This window comes from Peromyscus californicus, unplaced genomic scaffold, assembly GCF_007827085.1.
Source record: "Peromyscus californicus insignis strain IS unplaced genomic scaffold, ASM782708v3 Scaffold_6__1_contigs__length_162567912, whole genome shotgun sequence".
Classification (NCBI taxonomy): Eukaryota; Metazoa; Chordata; class Mammalia; order Rodentia; family Cricetidae; genus Peromyscus; species Peromyscus californicus.
The window spans coordinates 156,169,935-156,182,335 of record NW_026294584.1 but is presented as its reverse complement, the minus strand read 5'-3'; the positions used below and the strand labels follow the sequence as shown (position 1 = coordinate 156,182,335).

General features: G+C 40.5%; 1 protein-coding gene across 14 annotated transcripts in view; it reads left to right on the top strand.

Annotated features, from left to right (window-relative positions):
• Sox5 (SRY-box transcription factor 5) overlaps positions 1–12,401 on the top strand; it is a 1,013,558-nt gene that overhangs the window by 882,221 nt on the left and 118,936 nt on the right. The gene's annotated exons all lie outside the window — the stretch shown is intronic.

The following is a 12,401-nucleotide window of genomic DNA, read 5'->3' as shown; positions in this document are numbered from 1 at the left end:
AAAATGCAAAACATCATCTAACAGGAAAATTAAAATTTATTTCTTGTCAAGTTGTATAGAGATTCTTAAACTGAATGCCACAGCTCAATTCTAGACGGCCAAAACCCATACTCCAGGTGCCCCTCTGTGCGGCTGTCCACACCTTTGGCCACTATTTGTCTTGACTTTGTTTTCCAATGAATCAATATATTTTATCCATTTCATAATAGAAACACCGTTCTAATTTTATAGATCATTATTTAGTCCAGAACCATAGAATTCTTATTTTTTAAAGAAAAATTGAGGGCTGTATTCTAAGGGTTGAAAATTCTCAGAATAATTTTCTTAGGATGGAGTTTTATATTCTGTAGTTGCTCCAAGCTCTGCATTATTAAGCATAAGGGGTCTTTGATTTTATTTCTGTTTGTCTAAAGAATTGCTCCCCACTTGGAACATATGTAGCAAATGTAGTTTCGTTTTTTGTTTGTTTGGTTTTGTTTCTGTAATCTAGCTTACTAAAACAACAAAAAGTCACTTTTAAAAACCATCCATTGCCTCAGACTGCATTGCAAAATAAGCACATTGCATCATTTTCTTTTCCAAAAGAAAAGTACGTGTATTTTTAAGCAAATGTAGAAGCAAGTGCATTAACAAATATTGTGCAGAAGAGAAAAATAGTAATACAACTACAGACCCAGACACGGTCAGGAGCACACAGCTCCCCGCTCCCCTTAACAGCCGCAATGTGTCACGGATCAAACCAAGTTTTCCCTTCGTGAGTACGGTTGGTATTTTAACTGTTCGGTATTCAAGCCTTCAGTGCTTAAGTTATAAGCGATTCCACTTCTTCGGTTACCTTGGAAATAAAACAGAACAAAAGCTTTTGCTGCTGCCGGGCCAGCTCCAGCCTGGCACCACGCCAGACTCTAGAACTTAGCAGAAGTGGGTTGTGAAAGAAAAGTGGCCCACCCTTGTTGACACCCGGGTTCTTGGGGCAAGCCTCAAGGAGGAGCTGAGCGGGTGTGATAGTCTACAGGGTCTCTCCACCTCTCCACCGATCACACTGCAAGAAAGGAGATGGGGAGCAAAATAAAGCCTGCCACCCCATCTTCAGCGTGACCCCGGGCCCGTTTCCCTGTGACTGTCAACCTGATTTCTGTGTATGGCAGTCGCTTTGAGTGGTATGAGGAAGTTCTCGGTGATACACACTAGCCAACCACATACCATGTGGGTCCCAAACCAGAGGCTTTTCGTCAGTGTAAAACCTGGGGCTGAGATTTGTTCGGGAGCTGAAATGTGGAGCTTGATGTGTTTCCGGTAAGCGCAGGCTGAGGAACCTGGCCACTGTAGCCTGAGTTAGCAAGTCCTATTTGTAGAAAAGGAGGCTCCTAGTTGGAGCATAGAGGTATTGTTCCTGTTTTAAAAAAATGATAAAAAATGTGCCCTACCGTGGAGTGGGCATACACGATTGTCACACGGCTCTCGCCGCAGGAACCACAGAGCAGACTGATAGCAAGCAGCACAGCTAAGTGGCCAGAAACATCAGAACAAACTGACCAGCTGCACGGAAAGGAAGCATTAAGGGATATTCTCCTCCATGCTCACCTGTGCATCTTTGCGTCAGTTCACAACCACAGAGTATCCATGACAATCTCCAACATTCCGTTTGGGCACTTAATAAAGCCAAGCACAAAAATGTGCATAGTCATGAATCCATGCCCAGATATTAAAAAAAAAAATTGTAAACTTCGGTGGAAGTGAAAATAACAGCATTTTGTTTATTGGTGTTGTGGATTATAGACAGAGCCTCATACTGTAGCCCATTCCTCTGGCCTCAGCCTATGGCATTTTGGGATTAGAGGTGTAAATCTCCATATTCAGCTACTATTGATGATAAATTAGTAAATTAAATGCTGTCTCACAAGAGGGAGGAGGCATGGATTTGAAAGAGTCATATAAAAACACTGTTTTGGTAGGTCAACTCCATTTTACCCAATTCACTTAAGGAAAAAAAAAAGTCAAATAATAGTTCTTTTTTTTTTTTTTAACTTGTTAGTCCTGTCTAAATTCTTAACCAGGCTGCAATGTGAAAAATAAATTTGTAGCACATAACTTAAAATTCCAAGCCTAATTTGTATCTGACAGCACTTGCTCATTGGAAGCAGGAAATAATCATGACGACCCACTAAATCAGTTTGGAATGCAAGGTGCCCAAGATGTCAGTTCTGAATTATAAGTCAAGTGTGTACATGAACAATTTAGTTCAATCACTCCAGGTGGCTCAGGAGTGTATGGACACCATCTTCTGAGTGGAGCCCTAACTTAAGTAAAAAAATTCAACCCATGAGCTGGGAGGCGTCTGCCAAGCACTTTTAACTTCAAACAAAAGTTTAAGCACCTTTGACATCTGCAGAAATAGTTCGTGTTGGGAGGAAGACACACCCCTTGTAGTTGTTTACCTCAGAAAATGAATCCTGCCTTAAAGGAGGAAAGAAATGTGTGGTGTGTGTATGGGTGTGTGTATGTTGGTGTGTGAGACTGGCTGGTAGAAAGCTTGAGGTTGGCTCTACTGCTCTCTGTCTCTGGGCCCCTTCCCTCTCACAGCTTCCAGCTGCCCATGTTCTGGAGACCCCTGTTCTTCTAAAGCATGTAGTTTGGAGAAGCATTGAGAGAAATGACGACTCACTCACAGATAGCTTTAGCTCTTGCCCTTCTTTCCCCTATTTGCGCCCCAAATTTCCGATCCTATAATTCTAATAGTCACAGGCATTGGAAATTTTGACAGGGAGGCATTTTATATGGAAATAATAAAATCTCAAGAAAAGTCAAAATTCAGTAAAAGAACAATTTTTATGCACAATATAAAAATAAGCTGGAATAGAGCTAGCTTGATCACTCAGCACAAGGTGTGAATTGAATGTGTCATATGACTATTGACACAGAGTCTCCTTGCTAGATGGACAAGTACCCAAGGTCCCGTGCCAAGGACCAGGGTGGTCTTTGTTAGCTCTCAGGGGCATGTGGTATTTTAACAATTCAAAGAAAAGACAGAGACATCTATTTGGTACTTTGCAAACTTTCGTATTTAAGTTGTGTGGACTTTTCGACTTAATAAGGGGGAGTGGTTGGATTTTTCTTCTCTTGTAAAGATGGCATTAGAAATGACTGTGCCACTGGAAAGTTTCTGAGCTTTCCACTCAGTGTGATGTTGCCTTGTGGTGGTGGTTGTTTTAACTTTGTTATCCTCTCTTGTTTTTTAAACCAGAAAGTTTTCATGAACATAAAATAACAAAACTTATCCCAACAAAACTTACAGAACTATGTACACTATTGTGAAGATAATCAATCCATAGATCTATACCAGTTGTTTCTTCCCTGTATATGATTGCAGACTTTCTGAGGTGTTCGTTTTGACAAAATTTGCCCAATCCCAAATAGGCAATAGCAAACTGAAAATAACTTCCAGTGGCAGAGCTTGGAGGTGGAATGAGGTTCTAATTCTGCTACTTTGCCCCTCCTCCAGCAAGTGTGGGGGTTTGAATAAGAACTGTCCCCCACAGGTCCACATGCTTGAACACCTACTCTCCAGTGGATTTAAGACAGTTGTGGAATCTTTAGGAGGTGGAGGCTTGATGGAGGAAGTACGTCACCAAGGGCGGACTCTGAGAATTCACAGCTGTGCCCCACTTCCCTTCTCTCTCTCTCTGCTTCCTGTGTGGGAATGAATGTGATATCTTCCTTGCTCTGCTTTGGTCCTGTCTTCAGAACAAGCTTTCCCTGACATTATGGGCTTTTTCCTACTCTAGACCCGTGGTGCTGTGGCTGGCTCAAAATGATTCTTTAAAGGAATAAATACTTTCAAACTCAGCAACTAAATCAGACTCGCCCAGAAGCTTTAACTTATAAAATTTGGGGAAGGGAGAGAATTAGGGGTCTAAGGAGAAAATTAGTTCCAATCATTTTAACACGAATACAGAAGCTTTGAGATATATTAGATCTCCCTTCCTCTACTGATGGACATGGAGCCTACAATCTTTGCTCATCAGGACCTGATTTCCTCTTCTGCTGATTCAATAAATGTGTATCACATGGATGAGTTTTGGCTTGTGCTTTGGTGATTGCTTGGACACTGATCGCCTATGGCCTGTGTGTCAGCTGACACTGTGGATGCTGTTAAATCAGAAATTAGCATGCGGTCTTCTAAATGCCAGCTCATGGACCCTGTACACCAGAGAGACACAATGGAACCCACACAGTCTCCCATCAAGCAATGGAACATGTGGCATTAACTAGAAACAGGAACATGTCAACAAGTTTGCCTGAGGAAGTTGGTGGTATTTAATTCCTAAACATTAATTTTATTGTGGTGTATGAGGAACTAATTAACTGAGCGTTTCCTTTCTTATTGGAAGAGGAAGCACTGTTCAGAAAACTGATGAGGAGCAAATACAGCACATTTTGAGTTTATTAAGCTTGGCTTATCAACTTCTATTTACTTAAACTAATCTCATAAGGCAATTAGGTATTTCAATCACTATATTGCTATTTTATTTAGCACATTTCTGAAAAACTAGTTGATGTGCTAAGATGCAGAAAGAGTATGTGAATCCTTATCTGGTTTCATAGAGTCAAGATGACTAAATACAGTTTAAAAAAATTAAGAAAGACAGAAAATCACATAACTGTTTCAATATGAGCTTAATAAACAGACAAGTGGAAACAGACACATGAAAAATGGTAACAGAAAGCATCCAAAACTTGGTAGTAATAAAGAAAACAGTAAAAGTTAGGGGTGCATCAAATCCTGGGGCTGGAGAGATAGCTCAGAGCTTAAAAACACTTGCTGCTCTTCCAGAGGACCTGAGTTGATTCCCAGCACCCATGTTGAGTGACTCACAACCACTTATAACTTCATCTCCAGATGATTTCACACCTTCTTTCGCCCTTTGTGGGCACCCACATACATGTGTCATGTGCTCACTCACACAGACACATAAATAGAAATAAATTTAAATTTAGGAAGAGATGAATATCAAGTGAAGGAAACATTTCCATCAGCGTTCTATCACATCTACAAACTCCATTCTCTTCCTCCATTCTATCACATCTACAAACTCCATTCTCTTCCTCCGTTTTATTACATCTACAAGCTCCAATCTCTTCCTCCATATAGATGGGAAGGGAAGCCATATAGATGTGATTCTGATTCTAGAAGAAAGGAGGGGCACTTATAAATGCTGGGTGTGGTTTTCTAATCAATTCTGTTGGTGGGTACAGAGTCTATGTTTTTACGTCATTACCTTTTCTAGTGTCTCAGAATGGATGTCATTTTCCTTGTATGCCTCCACTCTTCTAACATTCAGGCAGCCATAGGAAAGTCTGTCCCAGATACTTCATGTGCAATTGAAAATTTTTAATTGACTCATTATAGCTATTTCTAAAGAAGAAAAATCATTGTCACTGTAACATATCACAAATGGATATTGAGTGGGTGATCAGCATTTCAAAATAAAGATCTTCAGAATTAAAATCTTCTCACTCGTTTTAGGTCACACCCTAAGCGAGTCCATGCATGCCAAGCAGCTGTATTCCAGACCGCCAAGGACAGTTGCGCTATGTGCTTTGGAAGTGGGAGATTCTATTACATCACTCCCAGGTGTCTGAAACTTGCCATTTAGAGTCTTGTAGGCTAGGAGGCATCTCAAATGTATTTCCCACTGGCTCCTTACCTCCCTTCTGCCTTGATTACATTTCTCATCCCTGTGACCAATACTTGACATGAAGCAATCTAAAAGAGGGAGAGTTTTCTGTGCCTACGGTTGAAGAAGGAGCCAGTCCATCCTGGTGGAGAGGGTGATGCTTAAAGCCTGAGATGGGCACAGTCTTAGTTCAGGTTTTTATTGCTATAAAAAGTCACCATGACCATGGCAACTCTTACAAAGGAAACATTTCATTGAGGTGGTGGCTTCCAGTTTCAGAGATTCAGTCCATTATCATCATGATGGGGAGCATTGCAGTATGCAAGGAGATGTGGTTCTGCTACATTTTGCCAAAAGGCATCAGGAAGTCGATTGATTCACTGGGTGGTACCCTGAGTATATGAAACCTCAAAGCTCACCCCCATAGTAATACACTTCTTCCAGAAGGTGTGGCCCAGATTAAAGGTGTGCCCTTCATCCTCAAGGTCTGGATTAGAGGCATGTGTCATCCAGCCTCCTCCAACAAGACCACACTTCCTCCAACAAGGCCACACCTCTTAAGAGTGCCTCTCCCTATGAGTTTATGCAGGTCAAATACATTCAAACCACCATGAGCACAAACACTGTTTCAGCTGTCTGCAGAGAGAGTGACCAACTTTCTTCAGTGAAGTGTGACCTCCTAAAGATTCTACAATCTTCCAAACTGGAGGCCAGTGGACCACATGAACCTCTGAGGGATATTTCCATGCAAGCCATGACACCTGAAGACCACAGACTCTGGACATAATCCAGGAAATGAAGTGACTGTCCTGACAGAACAGCAGAATGACTATAAAAAATGCAAACAACTTAATTACATGCTGAAACTAAGGACAAGTCTGGGATAAAAGAGAAAAAGCATTTGATTTTGTCTTAATTGACTTAAAAGAATTCCTTTCTTCCAAATTGCTACCTCTTAATATTGTAATCATACTAGATCCATTTTCTCCATACCATTCAATTTCCCATAAGACACAGAGGCAGAATGTCGGCATATATTGTAATATAGGTCTGGATGTGAAAGCAATTAGTTAATGAATAAGCCCCTTTGAACATCTTAACGTGAGTCGCTGCACAGTCCTTTAAGTGATGCCCCTGTAGTAATGCTAGAACACAAGTAAGAGGAGCTTCCTTTGATTCAGTGTCCCCTTTTCAGAGACACCAAAGTTCCTCAGATGATTAATCCAGGATTTTCATTCACACTCGAATTCTCCAATTATGACCCAAGACTTGAAGGGAAAACAGGGCTTCCTCATTCATATGCAGAAATGTCTGTCTGTTCTGAGAGGTATTTCCTAAAGTGTTCATAAATTAATCTCTTTCTAAACTAGCTATCGAGGTAACTATTAAATAGGATAAAGTTTTCATTTGCCACGCTACATTAAAAAGTCATAAAACTATATTTTATTAAAAGAAAACCTCCTAGTGAAAGAGTGTTAGCCTGTGACAGAGCAGTTAAGAGCTGACCATTATCTCAGAATGTCTTCTTTTAAAATATCTACAGAGTTAAACAGGATCTAATGTATTTTACTTTCTCAAATAAAAATCACTAAGAATATTTGCATTCATTCCTTACATTCTGTGGGAATTAATACAAAACATTATTATGTCTCATAACAATTTTCACATTAAATCATACTATGCTATTTTAGCAAATTTAAAAAGTCTAATCCGTTTTCTGCATTGAGAAAGACCTCCTACTTCTCAATTTCTGGGTTCAGCAAGCCATTTGGGGATACAATTTAGCAATGAGAAGGAATAGTGTAACACTTTGGAAATACAACTTACTTAGAATCATCCTATTTGTTGTGTGTGTTTGTGTGTGTGCACACGCGCACACGCATTCATGGGTACCGCCAGGATAGAGAGGTCAGAAGACAACTTGCAGGAGTTGGTTCTTGCTTCAGGCAGGGATGAAACTCAAGTTCTCAGGCTTTGGCGCAAGCCCCTCTACCCTTTGAGCAATCTTGCTGACCTAAAAATGATTTATTCCTATATCTGTCTAATCAGATATGAATTGCTTTTAAAATAAAAAATCTATAAAAGACAAATTGTATAGCAGAAAAGGTAACTGTTCCCTAAAAATATGTCACAGGAAATTAAACTTTTCTCTCTTTTAGATTTTTTTTTAGAATTTATTGTGGTGTGGAGAATTCAATCCAGGATGCCTTGTGTCCTAGACAAGCACTTCAGCCCTGAGTTACATCTTTCGCACTCATTTTTTACCTTCTCTATATGACCTAAAATCCTAGCCCTTCTCCACTATCTGTTTTTTTTTATTACAGGAAGCCAAACACTGTGTTTGTTTGAATTAAACACTGTATAAAACAAACAATCTGTTACTTATTTGCAGAATTATTTGCTTATAATATGTTTCTTTCATTAAACCCTAAACTTTGGATCTACACGTGACATCTCTAGTTCTAGACACTTGATTAGCTTCATAGCTAAATAAATTCCCTATTCACTCACTCATTCTAAAACCCGGGGTTGGTGTCATATAAGGCACCTATCCGTCTGTATTTCCATCTACCCATCCACCCATCCACCCATCCACCCATCCACCCATCCATCCATCCACCCATCCAACCTTCCATCCACCCACCCACCCATCCATCCACCCACCCCACCCATCCATCCACCCATCCATCCACATATCCATCTACTCATCCACCCATCCACCCATCCACCCATCCATCCATCCATCCATCCATCCATCCATCCATCCATCCTCACATCCATCTACTCATCCACCCATCCACACCCTAGTAAAACTACAAATCTCTCAAATTGTCTCCCAGATGTATCACTTACCAAAGAAATACATTCTCCACTGAGTTTCCATTGGCCCTTGCACTCAATAATTATTCATTAATTATATATATATACATATATATATATAATGCAATACATATTTATTGGCCATATGTTGTGTGTTAGGAGCTAAAATGCAATATTTAATAAGAAAAGCATGGTCTCTTTCCCAAGTATTCCCAGCTTAAATAGACTCCTCCTCCTTGTCCTTACTGCTACCATTATTAATTCACTCTCAGTTACTAATATTGCAACACCGCAGAGTGGGAAAGTCATGGAGAACAAAAGTTTATTTTGACTCATGCTTCCAAAGTTCTGAGGTCAAAGGTTCACATCTGAAGATGGCCCTCATCCCTACAGATGTAATGTGGTACATAACAGTACACCAAGAGTCATGATGAACAGGATTCCTGTCTCCTAAATCCCCCAGTATTCAATCATGAAGCCTCCAACTCTAGTAAAAACAACATAGTTACAGGGCTGGAAATATGGCTCAGCAGTAAAAGGCTCTTGCTGGACCCTCAGAGGACTGAGTAGGACCTGAGTTCAGTTCCAGCACCACAAACACCTGTCACTCTAGCTTCAGGGCATCTGCCTTGTGTGCTCTTATATGCCTACAATAAATACACGTAGATACACAACCATTCACACACAAAAAATGAACTAAACCTTAAGAAATAAACACCACTGTTAGACTGTATTTCCAAATACTTAATCCTTCACAGTGAAGGTTCAGTTTCAACACACAATCTAAGTCTGATTTTGCCATCATTTCATACAGTCCTGTTGGATATTCATCTGTTTGGGAGGTAGTTTGGCTGTCTACGCTGCCTGGTGCTAGGATTACAGGTATGCACTCTGGCTAATCATATACTTTTGACGTGTTTTACTTCCCATGCTCACCAGTGTCGGTTTTATAAGTGAAAGCATCAGGCAAGTAAGGATTGTGCTTTTGTGTTTCGGTGTCTACACATAGCTATATCTGATACACATTAGTAAAATGAGCATTAAGCGATCCATCCGTTATGAAAGTTGAACTACATGTTTTTAAATTAGTCTGTGAAATTCTCTAAAACTTAATCCTTTTTCTTATATAAAAAAAAGTTGACTATACTATTTTCAATTTTGAGGTCTTCCTAAATGTATTGTATCTCTTACTGACTTATGAAGATCACATAGGGGGCACAGGGATGCACACACAAACACCTGTATCCAAAGTCAGGGGATCCAACAGCCTCTGCTGACCTCCTTGTGTGCCTTCAATACATGTCATAAACACACACAGATACACACCTGTACAAACAAAAATGAAATAAATCTTAAAGGATAAACACCACAGTTAGATTATGTTTCTAACTTCTTAATCTCTCACAGTAAAGATTAAGTATGAACACATGTGTATGCATGTGTATACACATGTACACATAGTTTTATGTTATATATATATATGTGTGTGTGTTTTATATATATATGTATGTATATATATATATCAGATATATATATATATAAAGTAAAATGGTCTAAATTTAACCTAAAACTCAATAAATATTAGCTACCCACACTTAAAACCAGTAAGGGGATAATGAATTTGGAGGAAAATGAGATGTATTTCCTGAAGCATACATCAAAATGAAATGGAAAGCTCACCTATGGTTCTCGCCTCTGTTTTCTTATGTCTCTTTTCTGCCGACTAATTGGTGCCTAAGCTCTCTGCAGGGGCTGCCCTTCCTCTCCTGTTCCATCTGGATTAGTTCAAGCCATTATCATTTCCCACTGGATTTTCTGCTGTGGATTTAACGTGTCTCTTTGTCTGGCCTCTCCCTCTTCCAATCGATCTCTCTCTAGTCACAAAATTGATCTATCAGGAACACAAATCAGGCTGGGTCACTACCCTGCTTAGTGTTGGCCACTGGCTTACCCTTTCAGCGTAGGGAAACGCAAGGCTCTGTGAGCTTTGAGTTCTGCCGATGCTTGGGGCACACAGCTCACTGTCCCTTCCGGCACTGGATGGATAGAGAAGGATGTACCCACGTGGGTAGTAACAAACACAGGAGTGTGCATTGTGTGAGAACTGCCCAGTGAATGGCGGAGCCTCACAAGCAGAAGATACTGATTGCTAATCCTCCCAACAGCCTTTGGGATGGATCAAAGCAACAACTTCCTCCTCAGTCCCCTTCTCCGGTGCCCTTGTAAACCTCATTTAGACTTAGGCTCCTACGGAGCTCTCCATCTGGAAATCAGAGAAGTCAGAGCAGGATGTGTGCAGTGCACATCTGAGAAGATGTTTAATATGCCTCTAGGAAGTGATGGAGGCTCCTGTACACTCTGGCAGACAGGGACATAGAAGGTGGATGCTGGAAGAGTCCTGACGTGCAATCTCTTAGGGGAAATAGCTATTGTCTGGGAACGCTCAAATCAACCATTTTCCTTCTACCCTAGTCTCCTCCCAGGCTAAGTTCTTACCCTGAAGTTTCTAGAATACCTTCAGTGCCCTTCTGCTTTGCTCAGAGCACCTCTAGGTCATTTTACAGGTGTGTGCATCACTGTTCCCCTCATTTGATCACAAATGCCACCAGGACAGTGCATATGTGTGTGTGTGTGTGTGTGTGTGTGTGTGTGTGTGTGTGTGTGTGTGTGTATACACGTGTACTTGTGTGCATGCATGCATGCGTGCAAGCATGTGTGTGCCCATATGTGCACGTGTGTGTGTGTGTGTGTGTGTGTGTGTGTGTGTGTGTGTGTGTGTGTGGTGTGTTGTGTCTAGTATTCATATTTCCTGGCACCTAGAGAAAGAAATCTGGTGTTGTCAAGGAAGCAAAACAAAGATCTAATAAATGCTGCAGGCTGATGAAGTATTTACCACTGTGTTTCAGTGAAGCTGGAGGTTTCAGTAACCTCTGCTTTAGGCCGGCAGCTGCTGAATATGTTTACCTGACCCTGGCAGAGGCCACACCTGGTCCTCAAAATCCTTAGCTAAATCACCCTGTTCAGAAAAAATTGTTTTCTTGTCTTCTATATAACATAGCAACATAACATACCTAGAGGTGGTGATATGTGAATCAGTATAGTCAGCAAGCTTTCCCAGAAATATAAGTTTTCTGCATGCTGAGGAATAAGAGTAAGGAAATGCTGAAAGGCTTTATTTTCCAAAATTAAACCATTATTTTCCATGGGAGAAAAGGAGGTTGTAAATAGAGTAAAAATGCTGAAATCTATGACATACAACAGCCTAGAGGCTGATCTGAAGTGTTCCTGGCTACAGTGGGTCGTGTGCAGTGAGTGCAAAGTGCAGATGCTATGTAGTCAGAACCCAGCCTTCCGTGAGCCCACACGGTTAACACATGGTACAGCACAAGGCAGTGAGTTCCTGAGGTGTTCGATGCTGAGTTAACTTTGAACATTGTGTCCTCAGAAGCCGTTCACCCTTGCCTCTTTCCTTGTAACTCCCACACTCGGATACCTGACCCCATGTGGGCTTGTGACCCACAGATGAGGAAGCTAGCTAGGCCTTGGTGTATTTTTCAACCTAATAAAAAATTTTATTTTGAACTAGAATTTTCCAGTCTTGGACTTGAAATAAGAAAATTAACTTTGGAATGGTCGAGGGAAAAACTGTTCAAATGGTTAAAAACTGAGAAAGGAATAAAAGAAATGACTTTCAAGTAGTTGAAAGTCAATTGAATAACATACATGATTGGACTTTAAAAGTCAGAATTTTCCATTATTTACTATTCACTATGTTCCTCATGAGGTATTTACAAAATAAGCCAATATTTTCTTGGACCAGTTAATTAAGGGATGGCTTGAATGAGTGACAGTATTTCTTTCCACAAAATTATTCTCTCTCCTCTGATAGCTTCTGGTTTTTGA